Source organism: Triturus cristatus, chromosome 2_1 (assembly GCF_964204655.1).
Source record: "Triturus cristatus chromosome 2_1, aTriCri1.1, whole genome shotgun sequence".
Classification (NCBI taxonomy): Eukaryota; Metazoa; Chordata; class Amphibia; order Caudata; family Salamandridae; genus Triturus; species Triturus cristatus.
Window position 1 is genome coordinate 912,414,883 of NC_140581.1, and position 13,473 is coordinate 912,428,355.

General features: G+C 46.0%; 1 long non-coding RNA gene across 1 annotated transcript in view; it reads right to left on the bottom strand.

Moving 5' to 3' along the window:
- Window positions 1-1,182: 1,182 nt before the first annotated feature.
- The window catches only part of LOC146866089 (uncharacterized), a 186,823-nt gene continuing 174,532 nt past the window's right edge, over window positions 1,183-13,473 (bottom strand). The window contains exons 2-3 of the long non-coding RNA XR_014970399.1: window positions 1,509-1,593; window positions 1,183-1,198 (exon numbers count right to left, since the gene is read on the bottom strand). This is a non-coding gene — a long non-coding RNA (uncharacterized LOC146866089). The remainder of the gene's footprint in view (window positions 1,199-1,508; window positions 1,594-13,473) is intronic.

Consider the following 13,473-nt stretch of genomic DNA (forward strand, 5'->3'; position numbering starts at 1 on the left):
CAGGGATCAAAACTTACAAAAATCTCAAATAATGGCCCAAACACATTCACCCATATCCCTGATACATTGGGGTCAATTTTGTTTCAATAATCCCACTAATCAATGTTGTTTATTATTTCATAGACAACATCTCATCTATAGATAGATCTACCTTATACATTCAACTTTCCCTCTACTTGGTCGATGGACCAATTAGTTGAAGAGTTGATGGCAATGATATGACATTTCTAACTTATCTAATTAGTTGTTTGAATAAATCACAGACTCTCGCTATGATTAATTAAGTTTATTTCAAATTTTTGTTCTAAATTCTGTAATGCTCATTTGCAAAGTGGTACAACACAAACAATGAATTCATCAAAGAAGAGAAGTCATCTTTAAATGCAACTAAAGCACATTCTTATCTCATATCAATAAGAATGATAACCATTTAACGGAGGGGATAGATTAAGAGACAGCAGTTTCGGCAATTATTATGCAAGAAACAATATTATGACGGAGTGGATAGGTGGAGAGACAAAAGTTTCAGAATAATACATTTGCATGTATGACAATACAAACCTAGTGGGTCTGTAGGAAATCCACACCCTGGCCTAGAGAATGGTGAGTGTCCCCCGAGAAAGGATCAGGGAACAAAGAAGACAGGACCCGAGACAGGTAAGGAACAGGAACAGCTAGACCTCTCTGCAAACTGACGATCAGCGATGCATCCACCCTTCTTCTCTGCCTCCCTGCAAGTCTAAACCATATCCCTAAAGGCATCCCAATTACACCTAAAAATCTCCATAACCATCTCACCTAAATTGCAACAACTCGCATTTTCTAACAGCTGATTGGGTATCTCAGTAGGTGGTTCTATCACCCTATGGTGGCTTCACCCAAACATTAGACATTTCTTTGTCACACTTTCTGTTCCCATAGGTTTTCAAATTCTCTACTCATTCTACATGCAAATGTTACAATTTGATAGATTTAATTCAACTTTTGAGTGCCTTCTGAGGAAGAGACATCCGATCCCACGGTTGACCATGTTCCTTGGCAAACTGACAATTGTTCCAGGACCCATGTCCTTCACCTCGGGCACACTTGCTGCTGAGCACATCACATCTGCTCGCTTCTGTCAGCTCTGATGTGCTCTTTCTTTCTTCCCCCTACCAATCGGAACGGCTCTGGACAAATGGGGGCTGAGACCCGCATTCTACAGTAAAATTTAAATAAAGTTTATTAATTATATGACCATGTAGTTTTCACTCCGTACCCCACTCAAATATTCTATTCCCAGTTAATATTTCCTAGCAGAAGCTTTAAGCGGAAAAACTGTGTCAATTGGTATTCTGAAGCAGAATGCAACATGCAACTACGAATCGCGCATGCGACCTAAACATGCATCTTTCTCAAGCTTAGCGAATTATAGGTTTTAGTCCTTTCTCATTAGTGCAAATGTATGCAACGCTTTTACCCACGTGTGTGTGTGTGTAAGGTGCATATTAATTTCTATTTCTACTTACCCTTAGTACATATTATGGGGGTGTTGCTCCAAGCAGGTTTCGTTTGTGAAATCCTGCTCCATCAATTGTATCGATGTGAAATCCCCTAAAGTGAAATTAAACTTTATGAGAAAAACTTTCAGAGATTAGGAATGTGGAAGATAACCACGAATTCCCCTAAAACGTTATCTGAGTGCTTTCGACATTTAAAATAACAGTCCCTGCCATTTAATTTAAATTGTCAGAGAGATTTCACAACACATTACAGTTTTGAGGAAGGAAGATGATGTGCGGTCAAACAATTCAGTAGTCTGCATTCTTTGTATGACAGCTGTACTGTGGGAAAGAAAGAGAAGACAGGTCCATCAATGTACTGCTTTGTGCTAGTTTTACAGAAAACAGGAGATTCCAATTTTTTAAGGTACAGTAACAAAACCGTTGAGATATTGCTTAAGAATCTGAATGGTCATTTACTTCTGTTCTTTCGACTTCGTGGTTGTAACTGGAAGAAAAGTCTTTTTTGATCCCTAAACTTTAACGGACAGTTTTCGGTAAAAAAGAAAAAAAGAGTTATATATTGCGGCCCCCTCAGCATCTATCTTTTTGGTGGGCCCTGCAAGCATAATCTATCAAGTAAAAAGGACATTGAAGTTTTGTTGCTAAGAAGGACTTTAGTTAGTGGGCTCCAATGTGCTTTTTTTAAAGTTCATATCCATGGCAACCTTAATGGCAGTAGATACATACAATTTGCATGCAGGAATATTCACAATAGAATCAATGAAAATCAACAGCCTATGTTCAGTAGTAAGTGGGAGAGTTTGTACAGGGCCACAAAGGAGGAGCCCAAAATATTTTACATTGTGTGCATAAGCTGCATGACCGAACGTATTGGAAAACGATTCATGTGAGTTCAAGCCACTGGAAATATTAAGAGATCCACTTTACAATATTAATCACATCATTTCATGGCCAACTGTGAAAATGAAGGTATCCATTGTCGATAAGCAGTATGAAGGTTCTGTACATTAGCCAAAGGAAATTATTTACTTATTGGTGGAAAGAGTCTTTAAACTAGATTAAATATAGGCCAAAATAGCAATGCATCTGTGGGAAGAAAGAATAGGTATTTGTTCCTGTTCGCATATCACCGTTTCCGGATAGATCATCCGAAGAAATTTTACCAGAATGGTTGTCGTATAGCTCAGGGATGGATGAACATAGAAATTCAACTAGAAAATGCATCATAAACGACATGTATTACAACATAGAGTTGATGGAAGAATTTGTAAATGTCAGTGGCTAGTACATGTTTAAAACTGATTGGCACCTAACCAAGGGGCCTATTATCATGGCAGGCGGATCACCAAAACACCCCGCCGGATGGCCATTTACCCCCACCACATTAGCATGGTGGGGGTTACCACGGCGGACCGAAAGACCATTCGCTGCTTTTCTGCCGGCAGGCAATCGTCACGATTGCCTGCCGGGCGGAAAAAGCCCATAATATGGTGGCGATGCATCCATATTATGATGTGTGCGGTGAACTGCCTTTCCCTGGCGGAGTTTAATTTGGGGGCCCGTTGCGGGCCCCCGGGGCGTGTGGGGGGTGGGGGGCTGCACTTATGGGTGCCCATGGTAACCCCCTGCATTGACATTCACAAGGTGGCAGGCACCACGCGGTGCCTGTCACGTTGTGCATGCCAATGCACAACATGCATTTTCAACATTGTGGCGGGTGCTGCTTACAGCACCGCCCGCCACAATGTTGAATATGCTGGAGGCGACTGCCAGGGTGGGGGTCGTATCCTAATGGGCACAGCGGGACCGTCGCACCTCTGGCGGTCGTTCCCGTTTACCGTTACAGTGGCGGGCGGACATCGTAATGGGCCCCCAAGTGTCACCATTCAGATAGGGTTTTTCTAAAAGCCAGTAGAACTCTTGTTGGTTAAGCTTCTTTAGAAGTTGATGAACTACAATACATTTGTTGGGATAGACCATTTTGCCACTGCTGAAATCAAGCCTGGTTCCATTTCTAGGCAAACACCAAACAGTAAGTAAGCAAATGCTACAAATTTCTCTCTTAAAGAGATATTACTCAGTATTAAATAACAAATTATAGGGATTCACTTAGCCCTGACAAAATGTAAATTACACTGGTGTAATTTTCATTATTTCAGGAAATTTGTATTACACTTATATGAAAATCCCAAAATGTTCTATTGTGCTACTTGGTGTATCTAAGCCCCATTTATAGTAAAAATGTACAACAAAAGCATAGGATAAACAGAATGTGAGCAGCTGTTGTTTGCAGTGCTTTTGTATTTTTGCACTACTTTTCAGAGCAAAATGCATCACAGGTTAACACAAAGATACTTTTCCCTCTAAAATATAGTGCTGAATGACAGACTTGCATTTTGTGGAATTATACATAGTTATGTCTAATTTTGCCAACAGTTTTGAAAGCCTATGCAATAGCAAATTCCACAAATGTCACCCTAGATGTACTCTGTTAGGGACCCACTGAACATCAACCTCGTGTTGGTCCACTGTATTGGAAAAGATAAGACTTTCATTCAGATGTACATTTTGAAAAATAAAGAGGACTCAATGTGATCACCAAACTGTTACCCATCCTATCCTGAGAGCCGACCAGCTCATTGACATAGTGTGGGCCTCTCACTTTTTGTGTATCTTCAGTTTGGCAAGCAGTTATTAGCAAACTGGGTGTGGCCTAATGCCTAGAGTGGTGGACCTCGAAGCTGGGAAACCGAGTTCGAGTCTCGGCAGGGACGCTCAACATCCTGTCATCCTGGGCAAATCACTTAATCTCTTTGTGCGGAACAAAGTGAATGTGTCCATCTGTGATGCAACTGGTGCACATGTGAAGTTCTCTGATACCTTCAGGTTGCTAGTAAAGGGACAAGCTGGGTTCTCCACCTCATGAAGCATGTTTCAGTTGTGTGCCATGCCTCTTGAATTAAAGAACACATCAGCCACTTTGTAAGGTTTGGTAAATCATATCTCAACCACTAAGGTTCCTTCTGTATCGCCTAGTTATATGATGCGTTACACATACTGTGCTGACCATCGTGGCTATCTTTAAAAATAAAAAAAGAAAAGCTTACGATAAAGGCTATCAAGTGGCAGATTATGAAATGTGTGGTGATCCATCTGGGAATGCAAGGGGAAAAGGTGTGGCGCAGCAGCCAGGGCAGCTGACTCCGGAGCACAGGGCTGGCGCCGTCAACAACCCGGTTCAGCACCATGTGACTCTGGGCAATATCTCACTTAATCTCCTCAAGGGCCCAGAGCTCCGTGAGACCCCTAGGGTGAGTAGTTGGTGCTTTACAAATACCGTATTTAAGTGGGAGGATGGAAAGATGTAATTGTCAAGCTAAAAATTCAGTCCATTGTGAATTTGATGAACCGCTACCAAGAAGATCCATGTGAGGGCGATTCGGATCCTCTGCAGATACTATCAGAACTGTGCAAAGCACCACAAAAGGTATGTACCCAGTGGTGCTCACCACCTCGCAGCATCAGTAACACATACTTGGATTTCTGATTTTAAACAAGTCTTTCTGCATCTGAAAAAAGGTCTCCTCAAGCCAGTAGCATTGAAGACAGCAGGATGCCCATAGTCCTTTTTTGCTCCATTTCATTTTTAGGTCTCGCCTGGCTATCGCGTAAGCGATCGCCAGGCGAGACTTATGTAGGGGCTTCAGAAAATGCTCCCAAGGGCTTCCCAGGCAGATCGGGTGGCGGTTACACGCACAACCACGCGCATTCCATTTGCTACCAGCTACTTCATGCGCGTTCGCTGCCTCACGCATTCAGAAAGATTTAGTAAGGGGCACAAGACCTTAGGAATGCGGTTTATGGCCAGTGCATGTGAGGCATTGAAACGCAAATCTGGCATCTGGCATCGGACTTGAAAGCAGCAGACTGCTTTCACCAGTGCGCGCTCGGCCTCACTTCCTGCATCCCCTCTTACAAAAATTAACTTTCGTTATAACTCACACCCCATATGCTCGTTCCCTCCCACCCTTCCTTTGATGTCCGCTTTTCTTGTTGTTTACAAACCACGACACACACTGCTGCACGCCACATACTGCTGCACGCCACACACTGCTGCACGCCGCACACTGCTGCACGCCGCACACTACCGCACGCCACACACTGCTGCGCCCACTGCTGCATTACACACTGCTGCATTACACACTGCTGCACGCCGCACACTGCTGCACACCTCACACTGCTTCACAAAACACTGCTGCACGCCTCACACTGCTGCACGCCTCACACTGCTGCACGCCACACACTGCTGCATGCCACACACTGTTACATGCCACACACTGCTGCACGCCTCACACTGCTGCACGCCTCACACTACTGCACGCCGCACACTGCTGCACGCCTCACACTGCTGCACGCCACACACTGCTGCACGCCGCACACTGCTGCACACTGCACACTGCTACACGCCACACACTGCTGCACGCCACACACTGCTGCATGCCACACACTGCTGCATGCCGCTGAACGCCACACACTGCTGCATGCCACACACTGCTGCACGCCACACACTGCTGCACACCGCACACTGCTGCACGCCGCACACTGCTGCACGAAACACTGCTGCACGCCACACACTGCTGCACGCCACACACTGCTGCACGCCACACACTGCTGCATGCCGCACAATGCTACACGAAACACTGCTGCACGCCACGCACTGCTGCACGGCACGCACTGCTGCATGCCGCACACTGCTGCACGCCACACACTGCTGCACACTGCTGCATTACTCACTGCTGCATGCTGCACCACACTGCTGCACGCAGCACACTGCTGCATGCCGCACACTGCTGCACGCCGCTGCACGCCACACAGTCCTGCATGCCTCACACTGCTACATGAAACACTGCTGCATGCCACAAACATCTGCACGCCACACACTGCTGCACACCACACACTGCTGCACGCCACACACTGCTGAACGCCGCACACTGCTGCACGCCTCACACTGCTGCACGCCACACACTGCTGAACGCCGCACACTGCTGCACGCCGCACACTGCTGCACTCCACACACTGCTTTTATGCGAGTTTATGCTACTGACATTGTAAATGACAATGCCTTTTATTTGTTTTAAAACCAAAACATAAATAAAAGGCATTGTAATTTTACAATGCCAATAGCTCAAACTCTTATAAATGCGAGACCTATTGCATTGCAAATGCTTGTTTTTACCTTCTGTTAGGTAGAATCAGATGATTTCTGACAACGTTCATTACACTTTCTTTTTAAATAAAAGATTTTCTGACTATTCCTCAAAAAACATAAATTTATGCATAATTGGTATTTAGAGTTTGCTAATTATTTCAGTGGAAAACAGGAAGAAACTAGACAAAATGTAATACCTATTAGCTTTACTGTAATACAGTAATACAGCAGCATTAATTTACACCAGGCTTACAAGCAATGCAGACTCAATCTTGTCTCTTTTTGTGGTGTTGGGTGCACATAGATGTGTACATGAATAATCCAAACAATTTTAGAGGCAACCTAGTTTACATCCAGGTTCACAAGTCATCTTTGTGGGTTAGCCAGCGTACCCTAAACATAAGGCAGAACTATTTAGAGTACACAAGGCCTCATTCCAGGTAAGCGTCATTGTATGAACCTGCCCTCAATCAGCCATAGTGCTCCACATCTTCATTATATGATAAGGCTGAACTCAGAAACATCTCTACATTTAGAGCTTCAAATTGCCTTAACTTAAAGGCTCAGGGTTACCTGGAATGATCTAAGGCTTAAGGAATTCCTCCTCCCGAAAGAGAGAATCTGGGCTGCAGATGGGCAGAACTTTGCACAGCAATGTAGATAAACTTTCAACTAAATTCAATCCATTTGATGAATCAATAAATCAATCAACCAATCAGGATTTATAAAGTGCAGCCAATCACCTGATAGGGTATCCAGGGCACTTACAGATCCTGGAGGCTTATTATACCATCCAGGTCTTGAGGACTATTTGGAATTCTGGGAGTGAGATGTTATTGTCGTAGGGGTCGTATATGTGGAAATTGAGGTCACCGAACAAGATGTAGTCCTTCGATTCTCAGGCTAGGGATGCAATTAAGACTGCGTTGGTGTTGCAGAAGCTGAAGCATGGGCCTGGGGGTCGGTATGCAATGGTGCCTCTAATGGCTGTCTTGTCTTCCACATGGATCTTGAAGTTGAGATGTTCAATGGAGGTGGTGGTGCTGTTGGTGTTGGTAGTGTTGCACTGTATGGTTTCTTTGTGGATGATGGCTGTTCCTCCTTCAAGCTTATTGGTCCGGTCCTTGTGAGTGATTTTATATCTGCCGGGGTTCGCTGTGGCAATGTTATGTTAACAATGGTTTGTATAGCGCACTGACACCGGTTGGTTTCCTGGCGCTGTAGAGACAGAGAACAGTCAGAGTTGGAAGTCTGCGGGATTAGTAGTATGCTTGTTGGTAAAGCCAGGTCTTTAGGGATTTCCTGAATGATATGAGGTTGGGGCATAACCGGATCTCAAGGGGGAGGGCATTCCACAGACGAGGTGCCAAAGTGCCAAATCTGCAGCCGCCCAAGCGTTTACGTTTAAAGGATGGAGTTTGTAAAAGGCATTGTTGGGCCGAGCGAAGGCTACGGGACGGGGCATACTTTATAATGAGTTTTGTGATGAAGGTAGGGCTTTTGCAGTGGAGCGCTTTGAAGATCATGCAACTGACTTTGAAGGTACAGCGTTGGGCAACCGGGAGCCAGTGAAGTGTTTTCAGAAGGGGGGTGGCAGAATGCCAACTGGGCTGGTTCAAAATCAGTCTTGCTGCCTGATTCTGCACCATCTGAAGTCGTTTCAGAAGGAACTGGGGGAGGCCCAAATATATCGAGCGTAGTCTATGTGAGAGATCACAGTTGCGATCACCACCTGTATCAGGGCTTCGTGGGTCAAAAGGCGGCGAACCTTCCGGATTTTTCTCATTTGAAAGAGGCACTTGGAGACCACCTGGCCTACTTGCGTTTTTATAGAAAGGTCGCTGTTTAGGGTGATGCCAAGCGTCTTTGCCGAAGATGAAGGGATCGGAGCTTGACCCATTTCTGTTGGCCAATAATGTGGGCCCCAGTATTTAGCGCTGTCCTCAGTCAGGACCAGCTCGGTTTTTCCTGGGTTCAATTTCAAATGATTTTGGTTCATCCAAGCTTGGATGAACCTCATTGTTGATTGGAAGAAGGAGATGGACGTGTCTGAGTTGTCAATTGTGAATAGGAGCTGTAGGTCGTCCGCGTAGTTCAGCACCGTTACCTGTTTGTCTCTAAGAGCTTGGATTAAAGGGAAGATATAGAGGTTAAACAGGTGGGGTGACAGGGACGAGCCCTGGGGTACACCACATATGATGGCTTGCTTGGTGCCCGCTAAGTTACCCAGGTGAACTGCCTGGGAACGGTCTGCTAGAAAGGACTTCAGCCAGCCGGCTGCCGTGCCCCGGATGCCAGCCTGAGAGACACGGTCGATCAAGATGGTGTGATCGACCGTGTCAAATGCGGCTGACAGATCCAGAAGCACTAGAGCCTGTGGAATGCGATTGTCTGCGCAGTCCCTAAGGGTGTCCATTACTGCCACTACCACCGCCTCTGTTGAATGGGCTGGACGAAAGCCCGCCTGATGTGGATCAAGGAAGTTTGATGTCTCTATGAAGTTGGACAGGCAGTTGGCGACATGAGCCTCCAACACCTTTGCAAGGAAGGGAAGAAGGGAGATTGGACGATAATTTGCATTGCAGGTCGGGTCTGCACCCGGTTTCTTCAGAAGGGGTATTACGATAGCTTCTTTGAATGCGAGGGGGACTAGTCCAGTGGCCAAAGAGTTGTTTAGAAGGGTACAGGCGGGAGCCGGAATAATTGATAGACAGTCTTTCAAGATATAAGGAGGACATCTGTCAGATGGGGCGCCAGATTTTACTCTTACCAGTAATTCCTGGAATAATTCTGGGGTGATGGGGGGGAAACTGCTAAGTAAGTCGATAGTGTTGGGGCTTGGAACAGAAAGGAGAGGACTTGAGGTTTGTGGAATACTGGCTTTGATGGCCGTGATTTTCTCTGTAAAAAAAACGTTCAGTGAATTGCAGAGAACCTGGGTCGGGGGCAAACTGGGCCGAACATTGTCAACGTTGGTTAATTCATTAAGAATAGAAAAGATGTCCTTAAATTTATTGGTTGAGTTGGTTATACGGGAGGAAAAGTAAGCAGTTTTAGTAACTAGAATAGATTTCATGTAGTCCTTCCTGGCAGAGATGTATCGAGTTTTAGCGTCAGGGGCATAGTTGCGACGCCAACGTCGCTCAAGTTGTCGAAGGGCCAGTTTTTTTGCTTTTAAGTCAGGAGAGAACCATTTTTGGGCATCAGCGCGTCGGGCCAATTTGATCGTCTTGTATGGAGCATGGGCGTCGCTGGCTGATTGCAGCCAGAGAGAAAGATTGTTTTCTGCTATATTGATATCAGGGTTGTGGGAGGGAATGGAGGTAGCAAGAGTTTGTAGGAATTCCGGCCTGTCTAGGGAATTCCAGTTCCTAGTTCTTCCACCCATAGCTGTGGCGGTGGACTTTTTAGGGGGATGGATGAAATTAAATTTGATAAGAAGATGATCCGACCATAGACACGGAAAGGTGACCGGGGTCGTAACTAGAAGAGAGTTGGTCCAGACCTGGTCCAGAATGTGGCCTTTACAGTGAGTTGGTGATTGTACATGTTGTTCGAAGTTTAGATTTGTAAGAAGCTCAGTGAGTTCACGCGACTGAGGACCTTCCAGAGGATCGTTGAACCAGTAGTTAAGGTCCCCCACCAGGAGAATCCTGGCATGATCAATGGCTAGGTTGGCAATTTGTTCACTGAGCGCTAAAGGGAAGGACGGCATGTTGTTAGGGGGTCTGTAAAGAAGGACACATGCCATAGTTGTGCAGGAAGTATCAATTTTTAGAACCAAGTTTTCAGTGTCTGAGAGATTCAGGCAGGTCAAGGTGGTGACGCTCAGGTCGTGGCGGAAGATTGCTGCCACTCCCCCGCCAGGTTTGCCGGATCCACGGTCAGCGTGAATGATACGGTAGTTTGGTGGCAGTGCTGCTATGATATCTGGGGCAGAGTCTTGGGTGAGCCAAGTCTCGGTAAGTAAGAGAATGTCGAGATTATCCTCGCCTAGTAAAAGAAAGAGGTCCAGGTTGTGTTTCACCATGGAGCGGGTGTTTAGATAAGCTATAGACAGGGAATGGGGACAAGAGTCGGACGCTGTATGAGTAATGGGGCCGTCAGAAGTCGAAGTGGCGTTATCAAGAATGGTAGAGCGGTTGACTAGGAGCCCCAGTCTCTGGGCTCGATTGCGTGATGACTCATACAGGTGGCCCTGGCCGTTGTTAGTGGCCAGCAGCTCTTCACGGGAGTAGGTGATCCGCCCTGTAGCATGGCGTGCCCTGGGGCCCGTCAGGGTGCGGACGGGCGCAGACGGGCTTGCCTTAGGCGCGCCTTCGGCACGCTGACGGCGCGCCCGCTGCGCTCGTCCGCTGCGTGTCCGAGATATACACATTCTTATAGGATGCGGAGAAAGGGGTGTGGCCTCACGTCCGTGGGCGTGGCCTGTGGGCTGTTCGAAGAATGGCGGCAATGAGTGAGATCCCAGCCCGCGACAGCGCTTGCATCTGCTGTGCGGGATTAGCCAGATGGGAATTAAAGTGCCCAGAAAGCTACAAGCATACAGGTAAAAACATAAGATTAAAATTTGCAGTGTTTTAAAATCGAGTGTCTCTCTCCCGGCTTCCGCCTCAGGAGTGTCGGTAGTCTCAGGGGGCAGATGTGCGGTTGGGCCAGATATCAGTGAGGAAGGCGATGTTGGGTGCGAGGGTGGTGATTAGGTCCCATAATTTGGTGGAATGCTTGCATAGTTAGCGTGTGTTGAGAAGGGTGCATGCAAGTTGGTGTTTTTGTTCAGGTGGAGTCTGTTGTGTGTTCAGGGTGGGGTGGGGTGGAGCTGGTCATTTTGCTGGTGTGTGTGTGCTGTGGAAGATGAAGTTACAGTGTGTGCAGGAGAAGGTCCAACCATGGAGCATTGGTTAGAGCAGTTTCAGTCTTTGTTGGGGTGTCTAGGGTTGAAGGTGTGGAGCTCAGCAATGGTGTATCTCCGGGGCGCAGGGGGGCGCAGGGGGGCGCAGGGGGGCGCAGGGGGGCGCAGGGGTGCGCAGGGGGGCCAGAGGGCCATGGGTTATGGCACTGCCCGTGGTCCAGGCACGGGCAGGCTTGAACATGCTGCTTTGGTGTGTCTTTGGCCTTCAACCTGCATTTAGTAGGTCCTGGGTTGGGCAGTGCTTCTGTTGGCGGGAAGAACAGAGAGTGGGAAAACCCAGGTGGGAAAACCTGGGCAGCAGCAGTATCACTGGATCTGCCTGCAACAAGCAGGAACTGGAGGCCACAGGCAAGTGGCAGTCTATGTATCCAGGTGCCTTGATTTCCCTAGCGAGAATAGATCTTTTTATCATGTCCAATGGAGTAAGAAAGAGCTATAAGGGTAAATGTCCAAGCCAATTTACTCAGCTGTCCCATAGTACCCTTTTACTTTTGCCTCCGAAAGTTCCAGTGTAGTTACTGGTTTTGATTGAGGTGCCCCTATTTTAAATACCCTGAACTTCAAATCAACTAACCTAAAAACGATATTTTGCTTTTGTCATGTATAGTCTGTCTAATGCTCCCCAAGTTTTCAGTTCTCTTTCGTCAAGTAATATCACTTGTTCACCTGGTTGAAAAACAACAGTGATGAATTTAGAATTCCTTGGTTACCATTGTACTCTCAAGTGTTTTTCTGTTCCTGCTCTCTTTTTAAGTGTTTTTAAGTCTTATCTTAGTACTTAAGTGCTTGCTAGTTAGGTTGAGCCTACTCGACAGCACATGTTCTGTCTGTTGCTAGGCATATTGTGGCTTACCATGAACACAGTTGAGCTAGGAGCCTGCCCATTGTTTGCAATTAGTTGGCTTTGTTTGTCACTCTCATTTGTCTGCTTCTTATTCATGCCCCAGCTTGCCAATTTTGTGTTTTTCTCTCCCATGGAGCATTGCCTCTTTACCATGTGTGTGTTCGCCTGGTTTCTGTGTTCAATAGCAGGGAACTACTTTTTCTTTTTTTGCAAGCACTGGGTTTGTCTGGTGCTTGTGCCCAACTTCAGGAAACTACTTTTTACTTTTTGTGTAAGCACTCACAGAAAGTACTTGTGTTTTCAAGGCATTTCCCTCAGATACTTATTCCCCCTCATGCTGCTGCCTGTCCCTTGTTCTTCTGCCCACTCTCCTTTATGTTGCCCCTACCTGTGTACTTCTCTGTGGTGCATCTGAACCTCCTGTGTTGCTTCCATGTCCCCCTGTTGCTGTGTCTCATTGATCCCAACTTCCGTTGCTTCAGCTCCCCACAATCACTTTAATAACTTTTTAAAAATGTTTCTGTACATGTTGCTTTGTTTTTAGTTACCAATCTAAGTTGAATTGATAGTTAAAGAAGACAAATATGTTGTATTGTTTTGTATGCATGTGCATGCATGGTACATGCGCCTGCAGAATGACACGGACAGCTGCGTAAAACTTTGTTTTTTTAACTTTAGCCATGCTGCATAGCATTGGGGATGCTGTACTGCATGGCTAAAAACCATCGACAAAGCCAATGGGTCCCAGAGACGACACCTATTGGCTTTCCCAAAGCTTGCTTCTCTATTTTTTTTTTTTGTCACAACAAGTGAATTTGCTTTTGCTTAATTGTTTACTCAAACCTACATGTTTGTTCATCATCATCATAAATACTTTATTTCGGTTCTTTTGTAGACCATAAAAGTACATATACAATACAAAATACATAACACAAATATAAACACATTCCAGATAAAATGCCAGATAATAAATACTTGCACGTGTTGCCACAAAATACAACAT